This window comes from Aquila chrysaetos, chromosome 2 (genome assembly GCF_900496995.4).
Source record: "Aquila chrysaetos chrysaetos chromosome 2, bAquChr1.4, whole genome shotgun sequence".
Taxonomy (NCBI): Eukaryota; Metazoa; Chordata; class Aves; order Accipitriformes; family Accipitridae; genus Aquila; species Aquila chrysaetos.
In genome coordinates, this window is record NC_044005.1 from 5,280,197 (window position 1) to 5,306,671 (window position 26,475).

Consider the following 26,475-nt stretch of genomic DNA (forward strand, 5'->3'; position numbering starts at 1 on the left):
AACACGGAGCAGATTATTTTGCAGCCTGCAGTCGCCACCCTCTTCAATCCAAATAAAACCCCAAATCGGTGCAAGCGGGAAAAGAAGAGGGGAAGGCGCTTGGGTCCCGTCCAGCCGGCGAGCGGGTTGGTGTGGAGGTCGCGGGCGTTCACTGGTGTGGATTGAACGTATGGATTAGCCGCGGGTCGGTGCGTTCTGCTGGTGGGAGTCAACCCTATGGGAAGCGGGAGCAGAACGGGGCAGCGGCGTTGTCCGCTGCACCAGCCCGGCAGCTGCCGGGAAGCGCGCGGGATACAGCAAATATGTCTCCCGATGGTCGGGGAGGGACCGGTTATGTTTTAAAAAAGTGATTTATGCTCTAATCGGTCTTGAAGCTTCATTATTCCAAGCATTAGTGTGTCTGAGCCAGTGGCCTTATTTGTTAATGCACTGAAAGCAGCAGCAGATGTGCTATTTTTCATTTGTGACCCGATCAGCTCGCTGATTCATCTACTTCCATTTTCATTTCCCTGTCATTGATTTATTAATGATGTCTTACTTATCTGGGGCTCTTTCGGAGGGCTCCTATGGGCCAGCCCCCAGAGAGATGCTGGAGGAGCCCTCTCCCCTCCCCAAATATCCCGTTTTTCAAACCATATTCCTCCTCATCGCTCCAGAGATTAGATGCTTTAATCATTTAGTAACTGAAACAACCTCCGCGGCTTGTACGATTTGTGGATAATTTGTCTGCTGAGAGAGCAACCTCCCTCTTTTCCACCGCAGGGGGGGTACCCCATCCTCTGGGATGTATTTGGGTATGGGGGGGCATGGGGGGTCCATCCAGGAGCTCCACGGGATGCAGAGGGGGGGATGTCCAGGCTGAGAAAATTGACTGGGTTTCTTGCTTTTCCATCCTCTCTGGGTTGGTCCAGCCTGGAATAATCCCCAGGGGCAGAATTTGTGCAAGAAGCTCCATTCCCCCTTACTTTGAAAAGCTGGTGAGGAGTTTGATCAAACTGTGAAGAACTTATATGGATTTTCTTGGACAAGCAAGTCCTTTCCGCGCTGCCTATTTGACATGGGCTATGCTAGATTCACAAGAAATTATTTCTTTTCTGCATCCTATTCCAAAAAAATGTCTTTATTCCCAGAACTTTTCTAACAGTGAGCCTGGAGCAGGTTACTGGTTTGCCTTTGCTGTGTAAGGGGCTTCTCCTCCTGCCTCTGTCCCATTGATGAATCTCTTCTGGACAAGCCACCAAGCAGAGGGAGCTGTGGGGACCTGGGAAAAAGCTATGGCCAGCCCTGTCCCATGGTGTCCCCAGGGATGTCTGTCCTTGGCCACTGCCAGGCTTTTGGCATCCAGCATCTCTCGAACTTTTTCCTCCTGAAAGCTTTTTTCACTTGGCATCACGCTTTGCCGAGCTGCCCAGAGTAAACCCATGCCCAAAAAGCCCTTCTTACTGAAAAGTGTCTTTTTACTGAGCAACTCTGACCTAACGCCTTCGGGGCTTTTCAGAAACCAAATTCTGCCATTAAACACACACATGAAGCCGCTGGATTTGGGGAAGGTCATTCCAATTTTATTCACAGATCCTCTGTGCTTTTATTCAGCCAGCCCTAAAGCATCATCCCTTGCCCCTACAAATTGCTCCTTGCTCCCAGCTTTCCTGCTGGGAACGCCTGGGAAATATTATCTGTTTCCAGCTGCTTGCCTGAATCCCTGGGGGAACAGTCTTTTGCTTCTGGGGATATTTGAGGGATTTACGGTGTTGTTCAAGTAACTGATCCCTGAGCTTCAGATGTGCCAGTGATCTTGCTGCTCCATCTGATCGCTGCTTTGATTTCCAGCTTAGTTAACTCCTTGGCTCTTTGCAGGATAGTTGGCTCGTTATACAGTATGTTGGCCTTTATTGGAAAAGCGGCTTTTTTGCAGGAAAAAAAAAAGTTTCCTGTTTTTTTTTTTCCCTTTGCATCCTTCTCACATGATGAATTTTACATGCTGATAAAGGACTTGCAGGATTAGAGCCAGCAGGTCTGTGTTACATTATTGGCACTATAGACAAGCCCTTGCTGCTTTTATAAATGTAAGTACCTTTCCAAATCAATAAATCATCATTAACATTGCTTTAAATTGGTACAACACGTCGAGGGAATTTGCTGGGTAATTCTTTTTCTTCCTGATTAATTTACTTTGCCCGTGTAAAATTCAGACACTTCAGGGGCAGATCCTCATCTCAATGTCCTGGATTTTCACCAACGCCATCTCCGAACTCTCGCTTGGCTGTAGCCCAGCTTCAGCTGGGCACTGCGAGAGGCAGAAAGTGGTCTTGTGGTTTTGTTCTCTTTCAGAAAGGAAAATATCCAGTGCCACAAACAGGGATAAAACCCTTCCCCAAATCCTCTGGGAGCAATAGCTTGGGGGGTGCTATTCTCTTCCCCTGAGCCACACATGCTTGCTTTCTAAGACTGCCCAAATCTGCATTGAAATGGAAGAAAGGAGCTCAGTGTTTCGGTCGGGGCTGGGAATAATACACATTTTGAATCGCCTGGGGAGCGCGATGCACCCCACCTGCTTCTTCCTCACAATTAGGGCCGCTGAGCTAAAGCCACTTGCTTGGAAATGCCCCGAAGACATGTTTGCACATTGACACAGTCCATTACCCTATCTCCCCCGGTTTTATTGTCGCTATTTATTAAAGACTCTGGAAATGTGCAAAGCTTTCTTTCTGCAAGGAAGGGGCGTGTTATGGGCTCGGGAGAGACTGAAATCCCAGCCACCCGCATGAAAAATCATCGCCACTGTGAGGGGCGAGACAGCCGAGACCCGCTCCCGTGGGCACATGAACCTGATTTATGCCCTGGGTAGAAAACTTTCCCAGCTTCTTTTTTTTTCCCTAAAACGTTTTGAAAACAAAGCATCCGAGCACCCCAACCCCTGGGAGCACCTCAAGCCCTGGGGCCTCGGCTCATCTTCCCTCGCATGGGGTGAAATGCAGTTGTTGCATTGGAGCCCCTGGCTTCAGTGTGTGTGTGTGTGTGTGTCCCCTCATGGTCCCTTATTAGTGGGGTGTGCATTAATCTCCCATCTTTTAAAATTTTCTTGCCCACAGGCAGTTTGCAACCTTGTGGCTTTAGCCTCTCCGTCCCTCCAAAGTTGGGGGTCTCCTTGTGGCTTCCCCCTGTATTTTCTCTCCCAGCATTTTCACATTTGGGATTTGGACTCGAAATGCCTTGTATTTCCACCCCCACCCCCCCTTTTTTTCTTTTTCTTTTTTTTTTTTTTTTTTTTTTTTTTTTTTCTGCTTGCTCACAGCATCCCAATAGCTTGCTGTACAGATTTGGGAAAAGCCAGGTGGCGATGTGGCGGCTTGGGCTGCCCTCTCTTGGCATTGCTGCATGTTGCACAGAGCAAAATCCCCGGACGGAAAAAAAAAAAGCTTGTTTCAAGAGAGCATCTTCCCTGCTACAGCTGCCTCCTTCGCAATGCTTGATGAGAAGGGCTGGTTTAAAGCTCTTCCATCCTCTGCTTTCATTACATGGTGGTCAGGTTCCCTGTTTTAAGGTCAGGGACCATATTGCGACTCCGTGATTCGGGCACATCTGCCTGCCAACTTCCTTAATGAACCTTTTCAATCTCGCTTTCGGCCCTACAGTAGCTCCGAAACAGCCCTTGGGGGAGTAATTAAGGATTTTTTCACAACATTTGTGAATGTGACCTCCTGCTTCCCTCCCCCCCGCCCGCCCCGACGGTGGAAATCACTGCAGTGCACATGTGATAAGGCACGAAATCCCCCTGAGTCATGAGGGCACGCTGCTCGATAGCGCTTGGCAAGTCCTGCGACTCCTTCTTGGCAGGCAGGCTGCTGAATCTCATCAGCGAGATGGAGAAAGGTTACAGCCGAAGGTTACAGGCAATCTTTTCCTTTTTTTAAAAAATATAAATTTGGATAATATCGATCTGTTTAACTTGCTTATCTGCAGCTTGCTGGTTTTTCACTCTGCAAGGTGCAACGTTGGCTGGGGGCACATGATGCCAGACCTAGGAAAGGGCTGTTTCCCCGGTTTGGAGACCGTGGTCAGCTTATCTGTGGTTTTCTCTGTAATATCTCCAGTCTGTTGTGGTTTTTTTGCTGTGAGGGCTTTGCATTTGCAGAGAAGAGGTCTGGGGGGGGGACGCTGCTTGCAGGGACCATCTGAGTTGCCCTGTGTGCTTTCATGCCGCTAATATGGTAGGCAGTTGGGGGTCAGCATCTTTCCTTGGGCTCTGGAGCAAAACCTGAGGGTTCAGCCAAAAATAATGCCTTTTTTTGCTGAAGCAAACACTTTCTAGAGTCACTCCATGGTCTGGCACCCTCTGGTTTCCAGGGCTTGAACCTGCTGCTCCCCACAGGGTGTGGGTATGGGTGCGCCAGGCATTTGCAGAAGTGGTACCAGGAAAAAAAAAAAAAACAAAAAAAAAACCAAAGCCACATCATCTTTTTGATCTGTTTTGTAAAACAGCCCTTTGGTTTCCAGGCACTCCTATCTCCAAGGGGCCAAAGGACACGCTGCTCTCTGTCCCTGTGTTTGCCACACAGACCTGATAAAATAGCTCTTGATTGCTAATTTCTCTGCTGGGTTTTCCTCTGGGGCTCTTATCGGAATGGTAGATAAGACAATGTGAGACTGAGCGAGTGGATATGTCAGACAAAAAAATAAATACTGTGCCTTACAAGTCCTCTCGTGCGTCCATGAATTTGGTGCAGCAACAGCCAAGGAGCCTTTTTCCCTTCTCCAATTTTTTTTACAAAGTAATGGTCTGTTCCTGATGGGAACTAAATCAGAAAGCTGGGGCTGAAAACATCGTTGTTTATGAAAATACTCATTAAACGGCTGCTCTCTGACTCCTGCCCAGCTGGATCAGGCACGGGGCTGAAGGTTCTCCTTGGCAGAGGACTGCATTGCAGTTTACAGCCGGCTCCCAGCAGTGGGGCCACGCTCCAGTGCTCTGGATGGAGCAGCGGCCGCACATCAGCCCCTTTGCCGCAGGCTGCGCACCCGGCTGTGGGGAAAAGGACCCCCCGCATCTCCTGAACACCAGCCACGAAGCCGAAAAGCCTTGGGGATTTCTTAACTCATGCCTGTGGCTTTGCAGAGCATCCCGCTTTGACCAGTTGGTTTAAGGGAATTACCCGTTTTGCTGCCATCGTGTCTCTGGGGATGAGGGTACTTGTGGTGTGTCGGTGCTGGTGACACCAGAACACTGCGGGATCCAGACCGGTTATCCCCAAATCATGTCTGGAGGTAGAGCATCGCTTTTCCTCCTGCACATTGCTTCCAGAAGTTGGGCTTATAGCAGGGTATCCCAATGCCCCCACATTGTGCCCCACCACCCTAAATTGAATGTTGTCCCTAATCTGTCCTATAAAAAGCGATGTTTTTCCTCTATTTTTTTTTTTTTTTTTTTTTTCCCAGCAGATGACTTCTCCGGGTGGAGCAAGGAGGTGACCTTGCATCTCTTTACAGTTTGGTGGAGCCACAACCTGCGGGAGCCGTGCCCAGCTCTCTGCCCCCACCACCCCCATGCTCAGCACCATCCGATGCTCCTGGGTAGCCCCTTCTCTTCCAGCCTCAGCTTGGGATGAGGGTAGAGCTGCTTTGGAATCAATCCCAAAGATGCTCTGGAGGCCATGCTCAGCAGTGCATCCGGGATAACGCTCACAACCCAAAGCTGCTTTCCGAAATACCTTCGTGTTCTCCGCCAATGCCCAATATTCGCTGCCGCCCTGTAATGCACGATACGAGCAAAACCCTCTGGTCTGCAGAAATGACCCTAAAGCCGGTTATAAGGTCCTTGGCTGGGAAAGGGGAAGGGGAAAGGGAAGGGGAAGGGGAAAGGGAAGGGGAAAGGGAAGGGGAAGGGAAAGAGGGGGGGCTGCGGTTGCCCGAGCCCCTCCATCCCTGAGCGCTGCTGCCATCTAATGCCCAAGCCCGAACAGCGCAGGGAGGCTGGGGCACGGTACGGCCAGATCCTGCTACCCAGGAGACACAGCATCACCCGGGAAAAAAACCCAGAAGACCCCTTTTGGGTGCTAAGAGAGAAAAAAGAAAACCCCCAAAACCAAGCCCTCTTTCTTTAAGGGGTCTTGTTGCTGTGGGTAAATGATGCTCCTTTTCCGAGCGCCAGCCCGAAGAACCTTACGGATAACTGCGAGTAGTGGGAGCATCCGAGCAGGGCTGCAGGGTAGCCCGGGATGCTTTTTAGTTACAGGTTGGTCCTTTTGGCTGAGGACACTCAAAATTTGCACGGTAACCACCCTCCAGAGCTCACCACAGCCAGGACTCTGGTCCTTCCGAAACTGCTCCCCCTCAGTCTTTTTCTGCCATGGAAGTAAAGGAATGGATTTCTGGATTAGCTGGGATGATGGGCTGGCCGGGAGGTCTGCAGAAGGACAGGGGAGTTTCTTCAAGTCAAATATTGAGGGTTCATTAACGTCTTTATTTAAGTAGTGTTGCTGTCTGTAATGACTTTTTATTTATTTAGTAGTCTTCAAAGCACTCAGCAGCAGGCTTCTTACTCTGCATCACTCTGCAGAGGGTTATTTTTTTCCATATGGCTTTATATTCACAATTACCATTCACCCAAATGCGTGTCACTGCACGTGAAATGGATTAAAAACTGGCTTCTGTCCTGCCCAAAGAGTAACTCCAGTTCTGGGAACAGGAGGAACAGTGAGACCCTCAAAGCGGTGTCTATTTAATCTCCTGAGGTTCTTCCAAGGGCTTTTGATGATTCCACCAGTGGTAATTTTATGTTTCCTTCCTGTTGTTGGTAAGGGATGCAGAGGGCAGGAGGTCTACGTGGCTGAACACAAGTCAAGGCAGCATTTGGAGGTCACAATGTTTGGGGTTGCCTCTGTCTTTTGGGAAGGTGCTGCTCAGCCCCGGGGCGGGGATGCTGGGGGGGTGAGGAGGGCAGAGATGAAGGGTGCTGGTGGATCCGAGGCTGATGGCCCGTGGGCTCGTGAGAGCCAAGCAAGGAGTTTCATAATGACTATGCCAAAAATCGAGGTTTGATTTTATTTAGTTACCACAAAAAGGTTTACCTCTGTGTGCGGGTCACGATGCTCCTGATGGGAGCTCCTGGGCCTCCTGTCAGGCAGCATGACCCCCAGTTTGACCGTGGAGCTCATGCAATTGGGCATGGAACTGGTGTGTGGCCTCCAGGCTTTGTGTCAGGTAGGAAAAAAACCTTTTTTTCCTTTATTTTTCCTTTACCACTGGAAAGGCTCCATCTGCACACACATGTTGGTGGTCACAGAGCATCCATCCACTGTCTCTGGCACTTCTTTTGTAGCAGTTACCTCCTGCCAGGAAACCATTTCTTGCTGGTTTTAGGCTTTGCCCTTCACTTTGGATTGGCCCAATATTAGAGATTTTTCTCCAAAGTTTGAAGAGCAGATGCTTATGATTTGGGGATGAAGACTCATCGCAAAGGCATGGTCAACTGGAGACCTCTGTCCTCTGCAAGGGCATGGTCATGCCATGGTCTCCAGCAAAGGGGACCTTTGAGAGGGGGCAGCTGTGTTTGCAAAGAGTAGTAGGGATCAAATTGGGAAACTTTCTGCCCTGGTGCTCAATGGGGTCTGGTCAAGGCTCCCTGGTACCCTGTCTTCTCCTACCGTGCTGGCAGGCGCCTGGCCGAAGCCATTGCTATGTGCAAAGAGATTAGGTAATACCGGTTCTGTGTTTGGGGTCTGAGTGTTTCTTTCAATTCAGCTTAACTCGGTGAGGAATTGACTTAAACTAGATTGATATAAGCCACTCTTAAAAGATTTAAGCCCCATCGTAAGAGGATGTGCTCATGGTTTTACACTGTATTAACCCAGGCATTTGAATAACTGCTTCAGGCTAGGTCTATACTTGGGTTTTATACCAAATTATTGCATTTCAGGCCTGCCTGGTTTTTTAATTAAATCCATGAAAAATGTTAATGTGAATTCACTTACACTGGTGGAAAATTATCTTACAGTGGGTTAACTTTGGGAGTCATCTAGCTTTCCCAACAGTGGGGACGAGGAGGGTTGCATGCTTGAAGAGAAGAAAGTTTGTAAACCCAGGTAGCTCTTAATCTATTTTAATCAGTGGGGAGAGGAACCAAAATGTCAATTAAAAAAAAAAAAAAATGAAACCCCTTCACCTATTCCTGGGGCCAGCAATTTCTGAAAAGTGAGGGCAGAGATGGCCCCATCCATGGGGCAGAACCAGGACACTTGGCTGGGCTGGAGCAGTAAATCCCAGGGTGATGGTTTCCTCGTGGCTTCCCACTCTAAACCCAGTGACTTTGGCTAACATTTTCGTTTTTAACAACGTGCCCATCACTGTGCCAGCACCTTACCCAGCTCACAGCTCTGGCTGATGTAAGATGCCGGTCTCACGTCGGGCCAGACACCCGTGAAAGCAGCGCTCAGCTGCAAAACAGCAAGTTTTGGCTAATCCCTCTCCTAGCACAGTATATCCCTTGCACGTATACGCTGCTGCTCTCTAATAGTATTAATAATTCTCCCTTTATTTCTCACTCAAACACTCTTGGAAGGATCATCCAATTTAAATCACAGCTTCTCTAGTTAGCGTGTGTCACCACGAGAGGGCAATAAATCATCTAATTACAATGATGGAGCCGGTGTCCTTTCACAAAGCCACCCATGATGAACTTAAATGGATTTTAAACATTAATATAATGGGCATTTAGTAAAGAATGGGAAGGAAAAAGAACATTTTAAACAAGCCAGCAGGTTCCCCTGAATGTATTTGGGATGCGGGGCTTGGATTGGCCACCAAAACCATCCTGATGTGCAGCGCGACGCTGGAATTAAAACCGGGGAAGGGAGTCCTGCCTCTTTGAGATGCTAATTCAGGTAAAAGCTCATTTTGAAGAGTGCAAACGTACTGACCCTAATGATTCAGAGCTATTTGGAGAGCTAATGGAGGGTTACTAATTTCAAAGCATATCAATCTCATAAAAAGTGAAAGAAGATGGTTCCTTACTCGACTGTCCTGAAGGATGCCTAGGGGCTAACCGGCCCCTTCCCAAGCCGGCTACTGGTTCCATGTGCCAAAATGCTCTGCCACCCCCATCGCTGAGGCTTGGCCCTATGAAAACCAAGGAAAAGCCACTTTGTCCCCCAGGCTGATGCTGTCTGAAATGGGGATGGAAAGTCTTGTGCTCTAACCTATGGCCACTCTAACCCAAGGGGGTATTTTTGCTGTAAAATGGTCCTACTCTTTGTTTTTTTCCTCCAGGGTGATGCAGCAGGGTCCTGGTGGGCTTTTTGTGGCTCCTGTTGGTAAGTCCCCAAATGGGACCACCGGTGGTGGCGTGAGCAGACGGTTCCTACCTCTTGTGGGATGGGTGCTTGCGCTGACCTTGGCTGGTTGCTGGTCATGAGCTGCTGGAGGAGTGAGGGTGGAAGATGTCACTGAATCTCCCAACTTCAGCGAAATCTTGTCTTGGCATTCCTTGGTCTCTGACGGGAGTCCCACATCCTCAATGTCCTCATGTCCTCAGTCTTCCCAGCTCCTAAAAGGTGTCTCTTTAGTGACACTGAGTCTGGTTACAAGTCATTACTTAACTGGGACCCCAGCAGGTAGACAAGTCTCCCTCTTATCCCCTCTCATGGGGAAGTCCCAAATTCTGTCTTGGCCTCGTCTCAGCCGTGCCCTGGGGCAATAGGGCACCTACCCATGGGGCAGGACTGGCTGTTCAAGAGGTTTGAGGGTTTTCAAGTGCTGCGATACAAGATGTCCCTGGCATATTCAGGTCTTCCATTTGCCTTCTCATGCTTGGTAGGCTGAGACGCCGAGCCGGTACACCTGCCCGCTGTGAAGCTTGGAGACGGGGAGAGACCAGAGGTTTTGTACAGGAATCCAAAATGACCCTGATGAACCAAGGTCAGAAATGAGCAGATAAAAGTCCTCACGGCCCAGGGGCTTCTGGGTACAGTTAGGAGGGAAAAATTAGACACACAAGTATGAAATGGAGACGAGATGGGGAAGCAGCTCATTGGGGGACAGGTTGTGAAAGCAGAGAAAATTGCAGCCTAAGGCCAATGTGGCACTAAAGAAAAACTTAATTTTGGGGATTTATTATAGAGTCACATGTGAGCCCTGGTAGGGAGTTATCCTGCTTTGTGTGCTCCTACCAGGCATGAGGGAAAGCACCGTGTCCAGACTGGGGCTTCAAAACATTGTAAGCAACTTGGACAGAGTCCAGAGGGGAGGAACAGAAGTGATCCTGGGCCATGGCTGGTGAGGGGAGATGTGCTACGAGCCTCCTGGAGCAGGAGTTGGCCCGCTTGTTCCTTGGGGAAAGGTCAAAGCAGCAGCCACTGCACTTGAGGCAAAACTGGTTTGAGTTGGAAGAGCAATGACATGATGACAGGACCGTGTGGAGCCTCTGTCTTGGAGCTTTCCAGGACAGAGAACTCCTGGGAAGGGACTGGGTCATTCAGACCTTCCCCAGCACAGACTTTGTGGCCACCAGGAGCAAAGCAAGGCTGACGGGACCGTTATTAGCTCCATCCTGGTGCCGGAGCTGGGGAGGACTGGGAAATGCTGCTTGCCATCAGCTCTGGAGGTCCCCTGCAGCCCTGCATGTGCCTGAGCCCTGTTGCTTTGTAATTCCTTCAAGAACAAGGCTGGTGATTAGACTTAAACCACAAGAAAAAACAAGGAAGCCAGTGTTAATCTGCCAACGAGACCTACAGCACAGCCAATGCTTCAATGCTATCAAGAAGAGAGATGCCGCAGGCTTTGGGAGGAAGGAGAAGGCTTCGGGACAGGACATATCTGCTATAAATAGTTATTAGAGGGCAAAAGAAGCCCATGCTACAGGTTCTTCTGCAAAATAAGGGGCTGGCAAGAACTGAGGTCACCTGTTTTTACAGCAAGTCCTAATGTAAGGTTTAACGAGATGGACGTTACAGACTCAGGTATAGATTTAAACTCCGTGCAGCATCATGAATGTCTGGGTCCTCCTGGTAGCAGTTTTCAGCGTCTTCCACTTGTATGAGCAATGGGATGGAGGACAGTGCAGTGGCGTGGGTGCTGGACACCCTGACAATTTGTTTGCAGCAGTCCTGGACTAGTATTTCCCAGGCTTTCCCCCAGACCAGCACTGGGAAGGCTGCGAGGGCGAGTGAGTTCAGTCCCAAATGGAGGATGAAACTGAGGAGGACACAGAGACACAGAGCCCAGCCAAGTTCTGCACTGATTTTCATAACTAATAAAGATCCAGTATGAATATGAGATTGAAAGACCTTAAAGCTGATTAAATCTGTTTGATATTTGAGGGTTTCCTCCCCCTCCCTCCCCTTTGTTAAAGGACAGTCTCCTCCTTCAAAGTGAGTGATGGTCTAAAGTCGTAATGCCGATTACTGCTGAGATTCTCACACCAATGTGGCGGGGAGAGGGGGGGGGAAATAAAAATCCCTGTAGGGTAGTTTAAAGTCGGCGTGAGTAGTGTGTAATCTACCCAACAGGATTGATCCAGGTCAGGCATTAAAGGCTAAAATGGATTAAACAAAAGACATTCCCCTTGTAACAAGAAGGAAAAACTTCAAAGGTGGGATTTGTTCTTGTTATGACAAAGGAAGTGGATTTACCAAGTGCCTGGGGGCACACCCCTCCGCGGCTTTCAATTTGCTCGAGTTGCTATGAAGAAACAGGACAAAATGCGTGGGGGTTTTCGCCGCGCGCTTCGGCGCTGCCGGAGCCCTCCCCGGGGTAAGAACGTTGGGTTAAGAGGATCGGCTTGGCACTGCTTTTTCTTGTTTTGTTTTGTTCGCTCTTTAAGGGGAAAAAAGAAGAAAAAAAAGAAAGGGGGGGGGGAAGCAACAAAAGGAGGGGAGAAAGGGAGGGTTGGTGGCACGTCAGAGAGAAACGTGATGGTTGATGGTGGCAGGAATGGGTGGGACAAGCGTGGCAGACATGAGATGGGATGGGAAATGGGACCTTCAAAGCAAAGAAAGAACAGGTTGTCCCAGACAGGGGTAAACAGCGGTGTGAGGGCTGGAAAAGGGGCCGGTCCTGCCTTTAAATACCAGTCACCACCTGTATGGAAATGCCTTTTTCCTCCTGCTCCTCACTGGTCACACCACGGCCAATGTTGGTGCAGGTTGTCCCTGGTCAGTGGAAATGCAGCTGTAGGCACGTTCCCAGTTCTGCACGTCCGGGGAGGAAAGAGGACCTTCAGGCCAACAAATCTCACCAGGTCTCCAGGTAAGCGTTACAGCCGCTCGCTTTTATGAGACTTGCACCCTGCCGTGGGGGGATTATTGGTTTCTTCTTGTTCTTGAACCCACTCCAGAGCAAAGCTAATTCTCCTCCCTGGCTGAGAAAAAGGCACAGTGGCAGTAGGCATGGTGGCAGCAGGGCATGGTGGCAACAAGTCACGGTGGCAGGAGCGCTGCTGCCTACAACACTGCTCCCTCTGTCTTCTCTAGGTCCTGCTACCACCACAGAGGACCTGCTGTGACTCTGGCACCAAAACCCCACATCACTCGCCGAGGAAACCCGTAACACCCCAAACTTTTCCCAGCAGTGTGCTTCCACAAAGCCCAAAATGCACCTTTGTGGCTGGTGCATCCAGGTCTGGAGCATCTCAAGGTGGCCTGGGCTGAGCTCCTGGGCAATCCTGCAAAGGTGCTGCGTGGTGGGACCATGGTGGCTCCCATGGTCTCTGATACCTCTTATTGCTGGGATCCAAACTACAGCATGAAGGAGGCTCTTTGAAACCAAACTTCTATCATTTTTAACTATTTCTTTAAGGGAACAAGACCTTGGGTCTAGTCTGTGTGATTACAGCTGGGTTAAGTTATATGTGTCCATGTGCCTCTGTGTGTGTACAAGTTTTCCACATTAAATTAGGCAATTAGGCAATTGGGTCCAAGCTGACATCAAGAGAAGAGGTCCCCAGGTTTGCACAGTGACAGGCCTATGGCAATTAAATGCGACACGATCAATTATCGAAACGGGAAAGCGTCTTTGGGAAACTCCATCTCCATCCGTGCACGTTCTCTATATTAACCTACAGAGCTGAGCTACAACTCATTTATTTGTGGACAGAGAGGAAGGACTTCCAATCTTTCAATGCCTGATGGCCACAATTAGGCTCATTATCGTACACAGGCCTTGGAAGCACATTGCAAAAGGCTGTCTCTGAACATGAGCTGCTTTTCACCAAGTGTCAAGCTGAGGAGCTGGGAGTGAGCTGACTTGTCTCTGAAGGGCCTTCTGCTTGGGTTCAGCATCCTCCCGATGAGACCTTCTTGGGCCGAAAGTGGGAAGGACCATCTCACCACTAGCCGGGAAGGACACTGGAAAACCAATTAGGACTCATAAATGGCAAATAAGGATGCTGACAGTTACCACAGAGCATCTTTCCCTTTTTTGCAGTGCAGTTATTTTCACAGAGCATGCCCAAATCCCTTTAAACACAAGCGTAAATGGTTTCTGCTGAGATCCTGTCCCAGCAAGTGCCCCATCACAAACCTGTCAGTAGAAGAGGGAGGTGGCAGAGGTCTGCAGAGCCTTGAGCGGTGGGGATGGTGGAGAAGGGTACGGTGTTTCATTTTGCTTCATAAAACCAAGACTAGCAGGTTAGTGCATCATTTCCAAGAAGCTGTAGGAAGCCCTTCATCGCAGAATGCATGATGAAGTTGTGGACCTCTTCACTGCAGGAACCCCTGCAGATCCATAGGACCACCTCTGGCTGGAAGCAGTTGTGTGGCAGAGCAGTGGCGGTGAGGAAAAGATGTGAAGGTACCACTCCGTGCTTAACTTCTTCTGACTCGGGCAGCAGTGACTGTCAGGGCTGTAGAAGGGCTGTGGGGTGAGGTGGGCTCTGGGGCAGGGCAGTGAGGCTGCTCTGGTCCTTCTCTGACACCGCTGCCTGGACAGCTTTGGCTTATTGCACCTGTGCAAAGCTTTAAAGACAGTCCCATTTAATGGTAAATAATTGATTTCTATTGGAATGAGTTGTTGAGTCATTCCCGCTGCAGGTTGTCCAGCTCTGTCGCTCTCATCGCTTTTTTTTCGCTTCCTGATATCTAGATATTTTCCTAATATCTAACCTAAATCTCCCCTGCCTCAACTTGAGGCCATTTCCTCTTGTCCTATCTCCAGCCACCTGACAGAAGAGACCAAGATGGGCTGTTCCAGGTTGGTCCGTGCCTCAGTTTCCCCTCTCTAAAGTGGGGATGCTGCCTCGTGGTTCTCCTCCCTGTCTTCTCTGAGCAGAGGGGCAAGGACTGGCACCCCACAGCCCATTAACCTCCTCCCATGCCCTCTCTCTGCAACACCTTATATTTTGGGGTCTTTTTATGGGGGTGTCAATTTTATGTTAAGGTCCTGGAAGTGTTTTGCATCTCGTGGCAGGGCAGTGGGAATGTAGACAACCACATCGGCCCCAAACACTTCCCAGATGGTCCCTCCTCATTCCCAGCCCACTTAGTCATTAAAAATCTCCACTTAAAGCACATATTGCACAACCTCTTTTTTTGCTTTATCTCAGCACCCATCAACACACTGGCATCGCCATGGGTGTCCACGAGGGCTGGCAACTCCTCCATCCTCCGTGGCTCTCCCACCTCCTGCTCCCTCTTGGGCTTCAAAATGCCGCTCGGTTTTGTTCAGGTTTTAGCAAATACCTTCTCACCTTGATTTGTTTCTTTTTTGCCTTCCTATTTTCTGCTCTCTTGGAACAGGCTTATGCACTCCGCGAACTTGGCAAGCTTGAAAAAGATAAGCACAAGTTTGCTGGCTCCGCAGGTGAGCTTTCTGCGCAGGGTTCAGCAAGGACCCCTTGCACGCAGGGAAAAAAATTCGCCTGATTATGCTCTACCACTGCCAAAGCTCTTGTTTGCACCAGGTATTCAGTGCAGTCAACTTTAAAAAGGGGGAAAAAAATACAAAAAAGCAAAGCAAAGGAGGCATGGAGTTCATATGACATGGGGCAGTGGGGGAAGCATGGTGGTATTGGTGGTGGTGCTAAAGGAGCAGTAAGACAGGGATGCTGGGCACCACGGGGCAGAGGGTGGGGAGATAATTCCCTGTGGCAGGAATATGCCATCTGTAGAAACCCATTTGTGTTGCTTTTATAGGAACCAAGGTGGTATAACTACATTCGCTAGCAAATAATTTAAATATTGCCAGTCACGTCACATTGTGGTTGTTTGGAAATAATTATATCCATATCACAGACAGTAAATAATAGATGTGCTTTCACTAACATTTTATTCATGTTCTGTTTTAATATGGCAAACTTAGAAGTAATTTAATCTCCCAGTAAATTGAACTGGTAGGGGGTTCTTCACACAGAAGATTGCAAGTTATTAATTCCAGGCAGTCTTCATCTTGTACAATTAGTCACTGTTTGCAGCTGGAAATGTTTTATTAATTTTCCATAGCAGTTGATTTTCCACAGTTTTCTCAGTTTAAATTAAGCAGTAAGAGCCGCTGTTTCTTCTTAAATAAATTTCCTTTCCACAAAAATACATGCCTCTGGCTATGTCAATTTTCCCGTTTGATTAAAGTGCCAGCAGGCAATTAATAACTTAATGCATTTTAAAGTACTTTTGGAAAAGTAATTTGAATAGCCAAACTTGTATATTTGAATTGATTGTTGCAGAAGATTTAACACACGTTCTTAAATCACAGAACCTTGTAAAGGACAAATGAAGAGTTGCAGAAGACGAAGGCACTGTCCGACACCGTTTCCTAAATACAGAGGGATCCTGTGAAGCTCGTCCTCTTCTGGGATTGTCACCCTGATCCTGGGAGAGGGGTTCAGCCTTGGTTTGTCTGGATTCCAGGCACAGAGTTGCAAGAGAAGGGACTTGCTGTGTTGGCTGAACTCTCTGGAGATGAGGTCCTTGGGAAGCCCTGAGGAAGACAACTGCTCTGGTGAACAATTGTCACGTCTTCACTGTGTGGCCTGGGACATTCCCAGTCCCAGCACGGGCTCCCAGTGCCACCAGGCACCTGCTATCAGGTGGGTCCCAGAGGGCCCTTGTGGTGATTCAGACCTAACGTCATTGCTCGTGTCCATGTTCATCCCCATGCCCGTGTCCATACCCATACCCATACCCATTCTCATGTCTACCCATGGTCAATGCAGCACAGAGGCAGGGCTCAGCAGGACCAGCTCAGCATGACCACCTCCTGTGAATCCAACCCTTCCCTTGCACAGAAACCAAAACTAAGGCTAGCAGGGACCTCAAAAAGCCACCTAATCCATCCCTGGCCCTCAGGTGGGATCAGCAATCTCTAAACCAGACAGATGTTTGTCTAACTGACTCCTAAAGACCTCCTGTGAGACCCCACCACCTCCCCCGGCCATCTACTCAGGCTTTGCTGCCCTCAGAATTAACTCTGTCGCAGCCGTACCTTCCTTTGGGTGCGTCTCCCCACGACGCTTGTGAGCAGCTCACGCCAGCGTGGTCGTGTGTGCCGAGGTCACTACAGGCGGGCGAGCAGAGTGTTTCGGTTCTCACACCTGACACCGTGATCCAGCAAAGCACTTAAGCACCCTCATAAATATAACCAGATAAACAACCCCTTTGAGTCGATGGCTTGCCTTAAAGCATGCGCTTAAGGACTTTGTTGGATTGGATTTGAAATGCTTTAGCCCTCGTCTTTATCTGCCTTAAAATCAGTCTTGGAACAGGACTGCCTTATATTCAGTTGTTATTTCTTTTAAGACATCAGCAATTCTATCACATTTCTTCCTTTTGCAGAAGTTGACGAATGTTCTCGTATCGCCCAGCTGTGAGGAGCCGTGGGCACCACAAAAGATAACCAGGAATTTCATCTGATGCATCCACTATCTGGAAAGAGATTATTTTTCTTGATGCTGAGCTGACTTTTCTGACCATCTCAGTGTAGATTTGGAGTCGAGTGTGGGGTCCCAGGAGGGAAAAGGAAGGGTGATTCATGTTGCGGCTATCAGCGTTTCACACATCTGAGAGAGTGGCGTGCCCCAGCTGAGAACTTCAATTCACTTAGTGCAAGATGAAATGGCAGCTGTGTTGGATTGATAAAACAATAATAATCATGATGAAATAATAGGCTTAATGCCAGCTACTGCTGTTTAGCCAAAAGGTCATTTTGACAGATGTAACTTTTATCAGGAAGCATCAAAATATCAGATGCGTTTTTGATTTTTTGAGGAGAGGGCACTGAGAAGACAAAGTGGGGATGTTGAACATGCCAGGACTTTTCTGGGCTCTGGCATTTGGCTGGAAGCAGCTTATGGTCTGCAAACGGCAGGTCCTCAGCTCCGGGGACATCGTGGCCAGAGCTCTGCCGTGACCAGCACCAGGCTCTGCTGCCCTGGCTGAGAAACTCACCCACAAATCACGTCCCTTTGGCTGAACTCTTAGGGTTTTTATTTTTCTCTCATCTCCTGAAACTGTGGGCAGGTTTCTGATTCCTGCACCAGAAAATACCTTCCTGCCTTGTCTTGGAAACCCGATGCAACATTGCTTTGGTTCCCACCTGCCCTTGGTGGCCTGTCTGGTCCCCACGTGCTGCCTCAGCTCTCCAGGGACTGCACAACTTATGCCAACACAGACTGTTCTGCCTTTCCTCCCTGGACCAGCTTAGTGCCCATCCTAAGGATGATGGGGCTAAACTATATATACATACATGAAAAAACCAGTTGTATAGCTCTGCTCCTTGCCCAGGGCTGTGTCAGAACAAATGTTGATTGGGAAGACTAAGTCTTTAATTGTGTGTCTCCCTTCTGCTGGTGGCTTTGCTGGATCTCCACCTCTCTGCTTTCCCACCAGAGCCTGTCCTTGCCCTCCACTGTAACCCTCAATTTGCCCAGAGGGTCTCACATCCCTCCTGGAGGACGGACCCTGCTCATCCCGCTGCCGGGGGACTCTGTCTGGGCTCTCTATCCTTCCTTGCTGCCCCATGGGCTGTGCTTTTTCCCTCCTCTGAAGCTCAGAGCGGTGTCCTTGAACCTGCCGTTGCACGTGCATCCTCACTGCCTTGGGTACCGTGTCCAGGGATGTCACCGTTGGCTTCCCCACATCATGACAGCGTGCAGCCAGACACGCTCCGTCAGCCTCAGGCTGCACATTTCAGAAGCTCCCAGGGTCCCCCGGCATCCCATGGCCAGAGTTTGGGGTCTCCCCTCTCCTGCTTGCTCAAACTGCCGCCTCCCTGCCACTGCGGGTGGTTTCTAGCTTGCTGGGTGTGCACCTGCAAGCAGAGCCCAGTTAAAACCAGTGCACCCCAGTTCAGCAAGGGGAGAAGCGGACTTGCTTTATTTTTTGTTTTGCGAGTGAGAGGCGCTTTCCAGCGCAAGCCAAAAGCGGGTCTTCTCTCGGCTTCGCCAGCTGAATTGCGGGACTGCGCTATTTGCAGCCGAGAAGCTGCTCTCCCACCGCTCCCGGATCAAATGCAAGCAGGAGCCGTGGGAGGCCAGCCCATCTCTAACCACGTGAATCAATCTGAAGGAAAGAGACAAAATCCCCAAATCTCAAAATAATGAAAACAAAGATATCCGAGTAATAAAATCTGCAAGAAGCACAAAGACAACGTAACTCAGATCTCAGCTGGCTCAAAGAAAGTGTCTATTAACAAGGGATTAGCGGGAGGGAAGTACACAACCAGTCAATAGGAAGTGAAAATACACCGCACAGTCGCCTAATATCACAGGCCAACGCAGGGTTAGGATGAAGGCTGTGTTGGGCGAGTTAGAATAAGAGCTACTCCAGAAATCTAGCAAATAAAAAAACAAGCGCTGCAAAGCCTGCCTTTGCTGTGGCGCCTGGTTTTTAAGAAACCTTGAAGACTCGTAGCTCTCAGTCAAAGAAAAAGCATCTTGTTCTTTCACTCTGCATACTTATGTGCATCCCTCACGTGCTGCACTTCACCGCTACACCTGAGAAATAGAGATTTTTTTCTTGTCTTGGGGCTTGTGTATCTCCTTTCACTGCCAGGTCTGGTCTGGACTCGGACCTTGCAGATGCCCTGGTATTTACCTCCCTGGTAACACAAATAGGAATAAAAAATGAGTGAGATGATTGATTATGTTCTCCCCATGGCCATTTTCCAGCTAGTCTGAACGGGTCCAAAACTCTTCTTTCCCTAAATTTCAAGAAAATCAGTTATTCTATGAAAAGCACTGATGGATTGTGGAGTATTTCTTAAAAAGCAGGGCAGGAGAAAGCGCTGTGTAATTAAATATGCAGAGAGCGTAGCATGTGTGGGTGATACATTCATTTGGAGTAATACACACACTTGCACTTCCATCGTTATTTAGAGATTAAACCTGTGCAGCTCCTCAGCGCTCACGTCTGCCCAAAGCCCCCGTGGACTGCAGCAGGCATTGGGGTCCCTTCTGAAGCCACGAAGCATTAAACCCTATCCCAAAAGCCACGTGTGGCTCTACTCTTAAATGAGTTTTCACAAGCCAAGCCTCGTTTTAGTAACTCAGTGTTTTAACTGGTCTGTGCTAAGAGGATGGGGGGGAGAGGCTGGGTGGTACCCAACACCCGCCGTGGTGATTCACAGCCCCTCGGGGGGGTTAGCCCAGCTGCATCGGAAACAGGGCCAGGTTCTAAATAGGGGCTTAATCTGAGTTAAAATTAAATGGGCTTAATCTGGGCTTAATCTGAAATAATACCTCCGGTGTTTCGGATGTATTGGCGCTGCCTCAAATGGTCGGCGGTACCAGCCGCCGTCCTTCACAAGCCCTGGGTGGTGCTGCTGGGCAAGCCAGTGGTGCAAGCAGCATATCCCGCTGCCTCCTGCAAACACCTCTGGGTCTCCGTGGCCACCAGCAGTAGTAGGTGATCTTGCTCTCAACCTGGCCATGATCTGTAGACTGGAGACCTCTGAGTGCAATATATAGAAATTTGTGAATTTGCAAGTTTGTGAACGCCCTCCCAGGCCTGCCCACAACTCTGCTATTTCCAAGTGGAGTCAGTGGAAGTCCTAGACCAGTGCAGCCGCAGTTGTAGGTACCACATGGCTGTGGGTCCAGGACCCGGAGGTGTGCTGGACGTGGCACACACTGACTGTCAGGGTCCCCCTCCGGGCAGCGGTCCCCATTGCTGTCACAGGCAAATGCAGCCCTGGGCCAAAGGCTGAGGTCCAGTAGCCCATCCTGCTGGATGCAGGTGAAACCCTCTGCCCAAGTCTGGACGAAAACAAAAATGCAATGGGTACAACAGGGAGAATAGAAAGGATGTGTGACAGACCTCAGTGGCAGGGTCACACCGGTGACCCAAGCTAAACAGGACCCTGGCGATGCTCAGCCAGGCACTGGGATCGGATACACGCACTTGAAATATGAGTAGTAAAAGCAGCAAAAGGATGTTTCAGGAGCAGATGAGGGGCTCTCCCATCACCAAAGTCCACATTAAGCCCTGGTCAGCACTTCCCTTGACAAGCACAAAGGGACGTCTCCACCAAGGAGGGAGAAAGGGACAGGCAGGACACGGCAGCTGGCTGCGGAGCACACGCATTCCTCCATGCCTCTGGGGACAGGATGAGGCAGAGGATAAGACATGGAAAGTGAGCAGATAGATGCAAATCCCGGTGCTAGCTCTGACCCTGAATACGGGAGCTGAACTCTCAGATTTCCATTTGCTTTGAGACAGAGGAGTTGTGCTAACCTTATCTAATATTTCTCACCCATCACCGCCCAAGCCTGCCCTTAAGGTGTGCCACTTCCCCATCCACCGCCCGGCCAACGGCCCAAACCCACTGAAGTCAAAAGGAAAGCTTTTAGCTGACTTACAGCTGCCTTTGGATGCAGCTGCGGGGAGAAAGCAATGTATAGTTGAGCCCTTTTTCACCCTAATGCCATCTCAGCACCCATCAGAGGCATCAGCAGGTCCTGCTAAAGACCTTTTCCAGCTCTTCAGATGTCCACCAGCAAAGGAAGGTGGTGTTCCCGAAGTTGTGTCCCCATTACCAGAAGATCAGGGCACCTCCAGCTCTGAGTTATGCTTTGTTTCTGCTAGCTGGGTTTGCAAATTTAAAACAAATGTGGTTCCCGGGACGTGCGCCCTAAATCCTGCTCTGGCTTGACAGATTTAGGTAAGCATGGGTCCAAGTGGCATCATGCTTCTCTGACAACAGCTCCCGCGTTGGGAGAGAAGTTATATGGCTTTGCTTTCCTTTTTGCCTGGCGATTGGCGTGCAAACACCCGCTCCCTGGAAAATAATGTATATTGTCTCGAGGATTTATGTATTGCCAGCTGCAATTTGTGAGATTCTGCAAGCTCTGCTGGTAGCTTTGTATACTGGAGGTTTCATTTTAGTGTCATCAGCCACATATTATGACTGCAAGGGGTGCCTGTCTTTAATCTCATTTTTGAAGGAATTAATGTTATTAGTTTTGATGAATTAATGGTATTTAGGTGTGCAAGGTTAGCATGAATTAATGTCCACCTATTTCTGTTGTGTGGCTGACTATTGTAAAAGGACTCTGGTAAGCAATCTTTACACAGTCTCTTTTTTCTTCCTCTTCATTCTTTTGTAATGCTCTTTCAGGAGCTTAAAAATAATGTTTGGGATTTTTTTTCTTTCTTTTTAAGTAAAAAGAAATATTGAAGATTTTCCCCTGGGTACAGCTGACATTAACTTAGCCACTGCTGAGTCACAGAAGGCTAACAAGCATTTGGGAGCCCAACCAAAAGGCTCTGCTTTGTGGATGCTGCAGGTATAGGAATAATTCATGGCACAGTTCAGCTTTCTGGGGAGGTCTTGCATTGCTGAGAATTGCAGCTTTAGGGGCTGATGGAAAAGCACCAAGCAAGAGAGAAGTTGCAGGGCCCCTGCCACCTCCAAAGTGGGTCGCAGGGCTGTGGGGCCACATGGGACCTGCTGCCACACAGAGCCAGGGTCCATAATCCTCTTTATTTGCTGCTCACTTTCTGCTTAAACCACCTTGTTTTCCTCCCACTGCTCTGATCAGAATCAGCCAGCCCTGATGATTGCAAAACTTCTTTTCTCCAGGCTGATTCATGATCAGCTGAACCTAGCGTGTTTGGCGTCCACGCTGTCCCTCAGATCAAGGACACCTAATGTTTACCTGGGTTTAGACGCAATCGTAGACCCCTGACATTTTTTTTTCCTGGTTTGTGTCAGTCCAGCTCCTTTCATCTCTTCTCACAAGAAAGATCTCCAAACCTGATGCTGCTCCCTGTGCCTTGTGCTCTTGGAGGGGGTTATGCGCACACTTGAGGTCCCCCGCAAGGGGAAGGGTGCTCCAGGAAGACGTGCGCAGGCTACGAGGGAAGAACGTACATCTCGTAGTGCCACCAACACCGTTCACCTCAACACCCATCTCTGCACCCACGGAAGGGCACCCGTGAGATGTGCGTATGAGAAAAATGAGGACGTTGTGTTTGCTGTAGGATGAGGCTGAGCACGGACAGACGGTCCTATCGAAGTGTTGGGTGGACTCATCTTGGTCAACTCAAGCTGGCGTGGATTCCCCATGATGCTGGTGAGGAAAGATGGGCTCTTCGAGGAGATGACACATCCCAGCCACCTTAAGCCCCACTCAGAATGGCAGGACATGCTCTCCAGTGATGTTTCTCTCTGTCCAGGAGAGGAAATCTGTACTTTTAACAAAAACCAGACCCCTAATTCTCATATAGCTCAAATTAAGTGACATCAATCCTGTATGTCTGCCTGGATGGAGACAGTAGAGAGCCTGGCAAAGGCCAATACCAGCAACTGATTTGATTCTCATGAATGGCTCCCTGGATAGCTAATGTGCTTCTTCCACTTGTTTGAGATGATTCTCTAGATTAACATCACTTTTGTGGTGGGGAAAAAAATTCAGCACAAATATTGCATATTTCATGTCCAAATGGTTGTGACAGGTCATGTTTTGAATTTCTGTGTGTGGGCTGAGAAGGCTTAACTTTGAAATGGGTGGACAATCTGTTGAAGGTCATCTTTGCCACTCCAGCCCCAGCATCCTTCAAAGGCAAGGACAGATGGATCTGTCTGCCTCTTTCTCTGCCCACCCTGCAGAGACCTTGGCATGGGCATTTTACAAGGTTACTGGGGAAAGATTAGACTGGTCTAGTAAGTCTGGCCTCTTAGAAGGTGGCTCAGCACAGAGGTTTCTGGTACCAGCTTTGTACTTCTGAGTACAAACACCCTTTTCTGAAAACGGGCAGCAATATTCACTTCCAATTCTTGAGGAATACTTCTACCAGCAAAATAATTTTCTACAATAAAATAAGCACAAAATTGACTCCTGAATAGACGTGCCATGAACACCAAGGCCAGATATTTAACATTATTTTAAACATGACATTGGTATATACAAAAATACTCCTGAGTGCTCTAGCCTTGCATTTGTTCCAAGTTCAGTGCCTTACACAAGGTAAAGCAGGTAGTTCCCAGTGAAAATATGTTGAGTAACTGACTCATCCCTTGTGGCAACCAGCAAAGTCCCTGCGACAGGACCAAGGGCAGCCGGTGAAGCACCCCGATAGCCTGTGCTTGTAGCTGCTGTAAGTACGGACACCCCCCGGGAGGTGAAGATGCTGCACAGAGCGAAGGGGCAAGCAGGTGGGCTAATGGATGGTAACAGTGGTAGGTCAAGTTTCATGGAGATGCTCTTGGTGGGCTCTAAGGCCATCAGGTTTTATTTGTAGTGTCTCCAACCCTTCAAGCTAGAAAAACCTCTTGAGCCAGATTCCACCACTCTCCAAACACGAGATTAGCTTCAAAGCCACATGCTTTTTTTTTTTAACTTGTCTTCGCTTGTCTCAGTTTTTGGAGTACGTTTACATCAAGCTTTCAAGCTATTATCAACACACCTGGGGACTAAGAACATTGATCGTTAAAAACCCTGAGACTCCTCTGCCTTCCCTTGCCCCCAGTGACCAGGGACTTGCTCTGTCCTGAGATACTTGATAAGATCTAAGAGCTGGCAGCATTATCTAGGTGGAGGGAGCTTTTTATTGATGATTTTGTTTCTTTCCTAATGAGGAGTCTCCAGGAACAGGCAGGGAACGTCTGTACTGCTGGAGGGATCCAGGTTTTATTGTGCTTGCTTGTACGAAATGGCATGTTGTCTGGTGACAACTAAAGAACCTTATCCAAAATTGGGTTTGCTACAGCGTGCTGGCTAAAAAAAAATGAACACAAAATATCTGAAACCCTTTACCAGGGAAGCACCTGTATTATGTGATAGGCTTCTTTCTCTCATATAGGTATATTTAGGAATAAGTAAAAGTCTGTGTAAAACTGCCTTGAGCTGTTCTTTAAGTTAATTATCACTTCTTTTGGTACTATGAATGGCTGTTCAATGACACTGTCAGCGAGTGGAATGAACCAAATTACTTTAATTATGGAGTAATTGCACAGAGTGATGGTAATTAAATCTTGATCAGTTTAAGTGAGTGAATTAATTGCTCCAACTTGGAATGCACACCGCAGCAAGAGGAGTTGTTTTGTAGTTTAATTAACACCAACCACTAAATTCTTATCATATCTAAAATGCAGACAATTAATGAGTTTGATTCTGCTCTCACCTTAATAGGAACTAGGACAGAATGCATGCTGAGAAAGGTAGCTGTGGTAGCAAAATGACAGAAAACTTAATATTCCTGTCAGTTGTGGAGATATATTAGTTATACTCTCTGCTTTGCCTTCCAGTGAAATGTGCAAATAGAAATATTTCCATATAATTAGCTTCTGGCCCCATTTTGTTTCAATACTCACTGATCTGCTAAGCTGGAGACATTGCCAAATTTGTTAATGTTTTAAACTTCAGCTGCCTGTGTTTTCAGGTGATTTTTAGCCTCTTCTTGTATTGTCCAGCGTGTGGCTCCCAAGCTTGATAAACGAGCTGCCTCCTTCCTTATGTCATGTGCAAACGAGTTGCCATAATTTAGTCGTGTAACGGTCACACAGATCACTCCTTAATGGCATGTCCACCTTCTGTCCCACCTGACAGCCTTCCAGAATTGCCTCCTCTCACGGGTAGTGTCTTTGCTTCTCTTCTTTTCACTCCTACCATGGTAGGGGCAGATGGGGAAGACCTTCCAAGCAGGAAAGATAAGTTAGGGAGTTGGGTCATGAAAACTGGTAGGATCCAGGTGTCTACTGGAGGAGGCCATGGTCATGGAAAGTGAGCAACATGGTGAGGACACTTCTGAAGGACCACGAGCGAAGGGAGAATTGGCCTTGGGGACAACACAGCGCTTGAGGCCACTGCCACGCTCCTGGGAGGTACAGTGCAGCCATGGGGCTGCCTCTGTGGTAGGTCCCAGTGGTGCCACCCCAGAGACCTCCAGGCTGGTGAATGTACTGTCCACAGAGCCCAGTGCAAGTCTTGCCTCCTATACACCAGCCGCAGGCTCGGCGGGATGGCAGTGACGTAGCCAGCCTCCCTGTTTACAGCACCTGGTCCTGACACGCTACCGATCCACGGGACAAGGTGTTAACACGTCTCCTCCTGCACAAGGCCATGCAGACCCTGCTGGGTCAGTACAAGGCGTAGACAGTTCCTGACTCTCCCTTTTATATGGAGGTCAAACCAAAAACTTATTATCTTACACCCACCTCCTTGCACAGGGCATTGGGTCACCCTGCCCTCGGCAGAGGGATCTCCCTTCCTCCCCATCCCTCTTGGCCATTTGGGGGGCAGTTTGTCCTGTGCCACCACCTTGGCCTCCTGGAGGTCATTCATATATCAGTCACGGTTTCCATCAGGCTACTCTGATTAATGCTTTAGCCAAGTCTTTACAGGATTATACGCACTAATCGATGCAACAGCCAGGAAGCCAAACCGAACCAGCAGCAAGCAAAGAAAGGCTAAACACAAACCACGTGAGGAACTCAAGAGCTGGTCCTTGAGTAAGAGGGTGATATTTCAAGGCACTTACCTACACTGCAATGAAATCATATTTTAATCAGTTCCTCTCTATGTCCTGTAAATTAAAATGGTGTGGATTAAAGGGCTCAAATATGGCCAAGCTGTTGCTGGTCTTCCCAGAAGGGCCAAGTGCTGAGTTTTCCCTTCCACACACTTGCTCCTGTGCCCTTGGCTGCCCAGGAGCCAGGCATGGTTTTATCCATCATTATTTAACCCTTTAATTTCCCTATGGATGGGCAATATGTTCCCTTGGGGCATCTCACCACCAGCCTAGCCCCACTCTGCCTGCCTACGGATGGGATGCTCTATTGTGAGGATGACAAGTCCCACCATACCCCCGCTTCATGCCTTTGCTGTGAAGCCCTTGCTGAAATAAATGAGACATAAAGCTGTTGTCTGCCCTTGTCCTGCTCTCCTAAGGGAAATCTTCACTCCATTTGGGCTGTGTGGGAATAGGGGAGACCTTGCTGAAGGATCAGAGGGACTTAGAGGTTGTGACATTGTCTGTGGTGCCAGGAAACCCAAAAGAGACGCAAGCTGAAAATGAAACCCACAGTTGCTTGCCACACTGGTGACGCTGCTCA

General features: G+C 48.8%; 1 long non-coding RNA gene across 4 annotated transcripts; it reads left to right on the forward strand.

Moving 5' to 3' along the window:
* The first annotated feature begins 11,478 nt into the window (after nucleotides 1–11,478).
* On the forward strand, nucleotides 11,479–19,523 carry LOC115337179. Of its 4 annotated transcripts, none has more exons than XR_003922051.2 (4): nucleotides 11,479–11,745; nucleotides 12,137–14,790; nucleotides 15,679–16,012; nucleotides 16,758–19,523. It is a non-coding gene; the product is annotated as an uncharacterized LOC115337179 (long non-coding RNA). The 4 variants fall into 4 exon arrangements; XR_003922047.2 differs by having other exon boundaries at nucleotides 12,465–14,790; nucleotides 16,758–19,521; XR_003922052.2 differs by having other exon boundaries at nucleotides 12,465–14,790; nucleotides 15,679–15,924; nucleotides 16,758–19,521.
* Nucleotides 19,524–26,475: the final 6,952 nt, after the last annotated feature.